At 37.8% G+C, this 9072-nt stretch overlaps 1 long non-coding RNA gene across 1 annotated transcript; it reads left to right on the top strand.

Moving 5' to 3' along the window:
• The first annotated feature begins 5781 nt into the window (after positions 1–5781).
• LOC134883348 (uncharacterized) lies at positions 5782–6883 on the top strand. Its single transcript, XR_010168263.1, has 2 exons — positions 5782–6056; positions 6838–6883. It is a non-coding gene; the product is annotated as an uncharacterized LOC134883348 (long non-coding RNA).
• The last annotated feature ends 2189 nt before the right edge of the window (positions 6884–9072 follow it).

Genomic DNA, 9072 nt, shown 5'->3' with positions numbered 1-9072 from the left:
GACACCCCCACCCTAAATGAGTGATTTGTTTATTGTTTTGTATTATACAATGTTTACAAGTGCGACAATGAATCGGCCAACACATTATCCTTGCCACGAATGTGTTGAACCTCAAAATTTAAGGCTTGCATGAAAATACTCCACAGCATCAATCTCTGATTTATGTTACGCATTCCTGCAAAACACAAGAGGATTGTGATCAGTTAGATTTGTCACAGGAGTATTTGATGTCCCAACATACACCTCAAAATGGCTTAAAGCACATAGCGCACCCCAAAAGCCATATCCGTGTACTGTAAAGAATTATCTGGTATTACAAATGATTACATTTCTTAAGGACGTTCAGTGAGCGGGACCTGCCAATAACCTTTCAGCAAATCCAGCTTTGAGAAATACGAGGCTGTCAGGGTTTGGTAAGAATGCAGACCCAAATGCAGCACAAAAACCGAGGTGGCAGATATAAGAACGGGAACTAAAAAGCTTTATTAAAAATGAAAGCTATACTGAAAAAAACACAAAAACCACAGGTCAAGGTTAAACAAAAAGTAGCAAACACACCTATAACCACCCAGGAACACTCAGGAGACACACACATAGTATCAAGAACCAAACCACAGGAAAAACAACAAAGAACTGACCAGGAGCACAAGGGAAGTCAAGACTAAAAACAAAGTGTAGTCACAAAACAAGACACATTTTGGGAGGGGAGGTGAAACACAGGGGCAACATGTGAACACAATCACACAATCAGATGCATGAGGGAAACTAAAGACAGTAATTTATTCAACATGTTAACAAAGACTTTTCAAGGTATGACAAGAAATGCTTGAGCAGTTTTCCATCATGTTCAAAAGGGGCAAGAAAAAAACTTTTCCGGTCATACCCCCTGTAGCATACATTGTTCATGAAATTCAAAGTTCAGTTCATAGTCATCAGCATTTATGATATTTGACTCGTTGTTTAAAAATAAATAAATCTTTACAGGAAATTAAAATTGTCAAAGAGGAAGTAAAACTACATAAAACACAAAGAGGAAATATATTTCAAATTAAAACTGAAAAATATCCAGGCCGTCAACACAATCCTACATCCTGGGCAAAGGATCACTGTCTGGTTTCGCCACGTTGTTTACATTTCGGAAATACGTACAAATCCGATCGGACTTATCCACTTTGTCAACAAGCAAACAAGGAGAACTCCATGAGCTCAAACTTGGCTCAACAATCCCGTTTTCAAGCTTCCGTAACAAGCTAAAAGTCAAAAAGGTATAAATATCACCACAAGGAATATTCTCTTGCAAAAAAAGAGAAATCCTTGTGTTGAAAACAACACAAGGATTTAAAAATATATATATTTATATCTGATATATTGTATCTGATATTTTCATTAATTGAACTATTAATCATTTTCTATACTATGCAATGTCTGGGAGTTGGAAGCAACAACATTTCACTTTCACATTTTGTATCTGTGTGAAGACATCTAAATGGCTTACCACCTATGTTACAAAAGTGTGTGTGTGCATGTGTTTAAGCTTTTATATAAAGGCCAAGTGGTTGTCTGAGACGTAAATGTCGGTGACAGCCTGTCTGCTCTCCTGTCTTCACCTTGTCTTTCATCCCTCTGTCTCTGTCTATCAAATCTTTTCTCCTTGAACATCCTTTCTTTGGTTGTTCCAGAGTGGCGGCCCGTCCTCTATTTCACCTCTCTATTAGAGCTTCAATGAAGTCTGACACACACACACACACACACACACACACACACACACACACACACACACACACACACACACACTCACACACACACACACACACACACACACACACACACACACATACACACACACACACACACACACACACACACACACACACACACACACACACACACACACACTAAAAGGTCTCCACAGGTTCTAAAGGCTCCCTCGACAACAGCAAAAGGACTTGTCATGGATTTCGGAGAAATGGATAAAAGGATCTGTGGCAAACAAATGTTTATGATACCTACAAGTTTGCTTCAGGAATATATCAATTTCAATAATTTTTTGAATTTCAGAATGTTAGTTACTTAGTTACTTCCCACCTCTGTTTGTCTTGTTGATGTGATTAGTTGTGTGTGGATATATGCATGTGTGTGTTCTCCTTCATTTTGTCATTAATGTTTCCCTAGTATTGTTCCTTAGTTCAGTGTTTGCATCAGCAACACTTTCAATAAAACCCTCGTTTTCGTTCTGTATTTGGGTCCAACGTGTTGGTTTGAAGTTGGTTCAACTTGTAAACCTAGGAACCCATTTGCTCAATTGTTTACTTGACAGCTTTTTCCAGTAGTTGGAGCTTTGCTTGTGTTTCTGTGGCTCTTAAAAAGCCAGATTGAATTGCCAGCACAAATTCTTCCAAAATGTTCTACGCTTCTGGAATGTACTTTTCTCTAAAAACATTCTCTTCACAAAGACCTTCTAATATTTTTTGTAAGCGCTTTTACAGATGCTCAAAGTCACTTTACAGAGGTAATAATAAAAAGACAACATATAAATAAAGTAAAAGTCAGTTTAAAATTGAGCAATAAAACAACACATATAACAACAGAGACGATAGCAACACTTCTCGTGCAATGCCAATTATGTGCAATATATATACATACATATGCCATTAATAACTGCAATATTTACCTGGCTGCTAAATCTCTTATAGGTTGTGCATTTTGTGAATTGTGTAATTATTTTTTTATTTTATTTTTTATTTAAAAAATCTTTTTTTTTTATCTTCTATTTTTTATCTTTAATATTGTTTTTAATGAATGTTAATAATTTGCCCATTATGTTTGTTAGAACACATTCATGAATTAAAGTGCAACTCGTTTTCTGTTGGTTTTTCAAAAAATAGAATAAAAAAAGACAATATATTATAATCAAGATATAAGTGGAATAATGCAACCCATTTACAACTGAAGCAAGAATCACATAACAATTGATTTTTGATTTATTTGAACTTCATCTGAAATTCAACTCATTCACATCAGTTTACACAGCACAAGCTGACCACAGCAACCAGCCAGTCAAGACAACACATCAGTCCCATTGAACACATTGCCTTTTCATACCAGTCTAAACAACACATGAGGGGCAGAGTTTGTACTGTGTATGGGTTACATATGTACATTGCACTTGATGCATGCATTTGTGTTTAACTGTCCATCTTGGGTCCACACACTTCGCGTGTCAGACATGTACTGCAACAACATTACACACTTCAGGCTCTGCAGACGGTGGTTCTGTATGTTTGGTGTAATTCGTTTTGCAACTGTCAGGGTTTGGGGAAATAGGGCCCAAGTGCAGCAAAAAGGGAGGCAGGTATGGGTACAAACAAAAGGCGAGCTTTATTCCAAAGCTGTTTTACAAAAATACAAAGTTAGGAAAAATCCAGGACATGAAAAACACTTGACTTGAACACATGAAGACGATAACGAACTGACCGAGAACACAAGGGAAAGCAGGACTAAATACAAAGACACTAATCACATGACAAGCCACAGCTGGGGAGGGGAGGCAGATACAGAGGGCAACAGGTGACAACAATGAAACAATCAGACCAAAAGACAGGAAGTAAAACTACACATGACACAACAGAGGGAAAACATTTCAAAATAAAACAGGAAACAGACACAAAACAACTCATCCTCTTCTTCAACGTCTGACTCAACCTTTTCAGTACTCTGATCCTCAAATTATGTAACCTCTTCCTCTACATCAGTGGTTCTTAACCTGGGTTAGATTGAACCCCAGGGGTTCGGTGAGTCAGTCTCAGGGGTTCGGCGGAGGTCCAGACACACACCCGACTCATATGATTTATGATGACACGCCCCGCTTGGCCATCACTGGCTGCAGGTGATCACGCTACATCGCTTGGCCTATCTGTGCTGCAGGGGATTTGATGTGCTCAGTAGCCGAGTGACTGTCGTGATGGTACGTCGTGTGATTTCTTTCTTAATATTTTAATCCCTTCATACTAACTATATCGAGCAAATAAAGAAAGTGGTCGGACGAATAAGTACAATATGGATTCACATGTATAACGGAACGTGATGGGAATCAGCGTCCTAACTGCATGATTTGCCATGCCAAGTTGAGCAATTCTAGTCTAGCACCGGCAAAACTAAGGGAACACTTCCTTAAGCAGCATGGAGATGGGGAATACAAGAACACAACGCTTGCTGAATGCAAGGTGAAGAGAGCCAGATTCGATGAAAAGGCTACTCTGCCTGTTCTCGGCTTTGTACCCATCAACAAACCGATCCTCACTGCATCGTACGTAGGTACTTACCTGATCGCAAAGCAGGGCAAACCACACACCATTGGTGAAACACTCACAGCGGCTGTCACACTGATTTGCAGTAAGTATTCATTATTATGTTTTTGTGTGAAAATCATGTTTTGCTGGTTTTGTTTTTTGTGAAGTTGATGCACGGTTCATTTTGTGCACCAGTAAAACATATACCTATGTCTTGAATTTGAAAAAATCACATTTTATTTTTCCAATAAAGAAGGGTTCGGTGAACGCACTGGTGGGGTTCAGTACCTCCAACAAGGTTAAAAACCACTGCTCTACATCATCATCAAAATCTTCTATTTTCTTCCAAAATCAATTGCAAGGCCCTCTAAGAATTGAATCTTTTGGCCATCTTGGTCAGTTGTGATAAGGAACCACACTGGCAAAGCTATTATATTTATATATATATATATGATATTTATTGTGTCCTGTCCTCCAATTTGAGACTGGGATAGAATAGGAAAAAATTAACATTGGTTCCCGCAAGACAGAGGGTAAATGTGCGGGAATGTGAGAACTGACAGGTGTCAGTGCCTGATTTTGAAACAATGCTAAAACCTTGTGTGGGAACAGCAGACACACACACACACACACACACACACACACACACACACACACACACACACACACACACAGGATGAGCACAGTGTGAAGTACACAGGACAACACTAACATTTCCTACCATTTCCACCCGGACATCCTGTATGTAATGTAAATTTGTAGGGGGGGTGTGCAACGTGTGGTCATTGAAAATGTGTACTGATATATGTTCTTCATAGTAAATGAGCCAAGGCCTTTGAATCTGCGTTTGAAAACATAATTAATCGTATCATTTTTTGCTTGATAAGCCCCGAACACCATACAAGGGTTAAGGTTTTCTTTTAATATTTGCTACACTGTTTATGTTGTATTTTATGGAGTTACTTTAGAAGAAGAAGGAACCCTTAATGGTCCCACAGAGGGGAAACGTACATTCTGCATTTGACCCATTCCAGTGTTTGGAGCAGTGGGCTTCCCGATGTATGGCGCCAGGGGAGCAGTGTAGGTTACCTTCCGCCCCCTATGTACTTCGCCGCCCCCCCCCCCCCCCACTTATGCATCATCTCTCCCAACCAACAGATTTAAACATGAACTGATGCTGGATCCATGTGGTTTCACACAGAGCTGCTAGTTTCTTCTCCTGGAGAAGTGGAAATGAGCCCAGAGATGTAATTTATTCTCACAGTATCACATCCGCTGCTCAACATAAAAGACTGAAAGAATCAAAATGATTAGTCTGAGCAGTCATGGATGTAAAATGAATGCTCTTTATATCGAACATGGTCTGCTGCAGAGAAAAAGAGGAATCAAGGGAGTAACACCACGAGAAGTCTCCAGCCTAACAAGAGGCTGCGTTGCTCAGGAAAATAAAACTGTTGCATTGAGGGAAATATAAAGGGTAGGAGTACCCATTAAGCCCATGCACCCTTTAAGCCCACTTTTAACTTTGATGTCAATTTACAAAAAAAGGAAAACATATATTTTGTCATCAATTATTTCATCCAATCAAATGGTTTGTTACTTCTATCACATTTTTTATTGCACACCAATCACATTTTCCATTGTTGAGTTAGCCCCGCCCAAATGTATATAGGTTCGGGACCCCTGACAAGAAGACAGCCAAAAACTTTGGTGTTTTGGGACCTGTCAGAAATTATCAAATTTCATCAATTTTCAGCCACATCTTTGGTAAGTACATTAATATTATGTCAAATAAGAGGTAAATGTGCTAATTTTGATATACAGATATATAGTATTTTGCCGAATTATACCATTTCCCTTCAAATGGAAAGATGAGTTTTATGAGCTTGCAAACATAGCTAATCTCATGCTAATACCCCCTGCCGTGTTAAAGCTACACTGCCACAAGAACTTAAGTTGTCAGCTACAAATATTAAGCGTTTTGTTATTCCTTTAACATTGATATTTAGATAAATACATCATAGATTGTTCTGTGGAGTTGATTAATTTCATAAATTAGCTTCTTTTACAGATGGGCTTAAATGGTACATCACATGAAAGTGCATGCAAACTACAGCGAGCACATGCTAATATTTAATGATAAAAACTTAATATTTCTGAATTTGTGCACAGCAGTAACTGCTGTAATGTTTGATTCAAACTATATTTAAGCTCCACGCATGTTTTTGTAAACATATCTTACATTTTGAAAAGAAAGCTTTGTCTTTTTTCAGCGCTCATCATGGCGGAACCATTTAAGCCCACCTCATGTATTTCAATAGAGAATTTCCTCTAGTACCAGTTAAATGCAGTTTTCTGTTCAAAATTGTTTAAAATAAACAGTGCAATGTGTGACTTTAAATTACTGATCTACTTTACTATATAGATACGCATAGATAGATAGATAGATGGAGATAGAGAGACAGACAGAGAGATATAGCCTATAGATAGATAGATAGAATGTAAACTAACTTGGTGTGATTATGATTATAGATGTCTTTGTTTTCAGCAAGGAAATGTCAAAGAGAAAAAACTACAGCACATGTCCAAAGATGGTAGAGGCATGTCGCCTTTACCATGACGGAGCAATAAGGATAATAAGGCCCATTCGACCTGAGCAACCACATTGAGGTGGAGACTGCATACAAACAAAAAATTAAAATGATGAAATCTGCTCATTAAATTGCCTGAAACAAAAGAAAATTAAATGAAATGATTCATGTTCTGTGTTGATGTATACTGCACTGTTTGTCATGTTGAATGTCAGTTCAGATTATCTTTTACAACAAGGGATTTAAAAGGAAATTAAACTAAATTAACGGATTCATTGTTCTGTGTTGTGTACTGCACTGTTTGTCATCTAGGCCTACATCGTTTGTTCAGATCTTTTTCAAAAGAGATTTTAAAAACATTTCCACTGTCATTTATTAAATAAAAAGCTTTTCACTTTAAAAAAAAGCATTAAACAAGTTTATTTTATCAATAAATGATGTTGTGGGCTTATTTGGAACACACATGGGCTTAAATGGTACCACGGTACCATTTAAGCCCATGCCAGACTTTTGACTTTTTCCTTAACATTTGTTAATTATGTATTTTGAAATGTACATAAACTAAATAGTAAATCTTCAAATGAGAGGTAAATCTTGCCATATAACAAATTATTTCAATTACAAATTATGTCTATATCTAGGAAAAATAGCTAAACTTAGATTTTGGTGGGCTTAATGGGTACTCTTACCCAATATCTTTAAGCCATCTCCTCTCTAATTTCTTTTTTGTTTATACTGTATTTGGATGTTTGACCTTCAATGCGCAGAATTATGAATGAGCACGGTTTAATACTAGAAGGAAACCTTACATGTATCTGTTGTTAGGGAAAACGTTCTGAGATGTTTCAGTTTTCCTAACGTTGGCTCAGGAAACATGAGCCGGGACATCTGGTCATTTTTAACGCTGTGCTAATATATTTTTAAGGTGTTGGTTTGAAGTTGGTTCAACTTGTAAACCTAGGAACCCATTTGCTCAATTGTTTACTTGACAGCTTTTTCCAGTAGTTGGAGCTTTGCTTGTGTTTCTGTGAAGCTGTGCTAATATATTTTTAAGGTGATTTATCTTTACTGACATACAAAAATAAAGCTGGCGGGGGAAAGAAATAACATCATATCAAATAAATTGAGAAATATTTGAGTTAGTTCCCTTATATAGACAGAGAAATCAGCAGTTATATGATCAAACAGGCAGAGCAGTAATAAATAAATGTTAACTTTAAGGGAAAATGAAAACACTGCGCAGCGGGTTAAACCAAAGTATATTCTTACAACTCTATAAACAACAACACTGCAACAATTGCTCATTCCTCCATCTTGTTGATTCTAAAAGGTTGTCTTTTCTGTTACAAAGTTACATACCGGTGAGCTTATATTCTTTAAATACCTCGTAATAAGCCTTTTGCCAGATGAGACTGCATAATGTTGTGGCAAAGGTTTAGGCTTTTTGCAGGACAACTTTGTGTGAATGAATGTACTTTTTGAAATATGATCAAGCGGGCTGTTTTTTTACTCAATGTTTGTTCCATTCTGATTTGTGAAATATTGTTTGCATTTTGAAATATCTGAAGTTTTGAAGCAGTTTGGAGAAATGTGGGATATTATGTGACTGCCAGTCAAAGGCTGCAGTACTAGGAGAAACCTCAATGCTGTTATGACAAATGATACAGCCCAGGACTACACACACACACACACACACACACACACACACACACACACACACACACACACACACACACACACACACACACACACGCATTTATCTCAGGGTAATTATCTAAGAGTTCTCTCTCTCTTCCCTCTTTATTCCTTCATGCTCTCTCACCCATCTCAATTTTTCTTTTCACCAGACACATTCACCTCATCTAACTGACTTCATGGAGACATCACATGGGAGAAATGACTGACTTCCTGTTTTATCCTCAGAATTCATCATTAGGGACTGAAAACGTTAGATCAGGCATCACCAAATGGAGGACTGCGGTCAGGGTTCGGACCCATGCGCCGACCTATACAGACCCAGACCTATAATTAATAAATTATAAAGGGATTTTCAATGCTGACGGGCACTTATATTCTAACCGGCGCAGACAGGGGGCAAAAGAGAACGAGCCATACAGGGAGGGAATTTGGAAACACAAAAGAAGAGACGAGAGGCGAGTTAGCAGCAGACAGGGGAGAAGAATAACTACATA

This window comes from Eleginops maclovinus, chromosome 20 (genome assembly GCF_036324505.1).
Source record: "Eleginops maclovinus isolate JMC-PN-2008 ecotype Puerto Natales chromosome 20, JC_Emac_rtc_rv5, whole genome shotgun sequence".
Lineage (NCBI taxonomy): Eukaryota > Metazoa > Chordata > Actinopteri > Perciformes > Eleginopidae > Eleginops > Eleginops maclovinus.
This window is presented reverse-complemented; position numbering and strand designations above follow the sequence as displayed.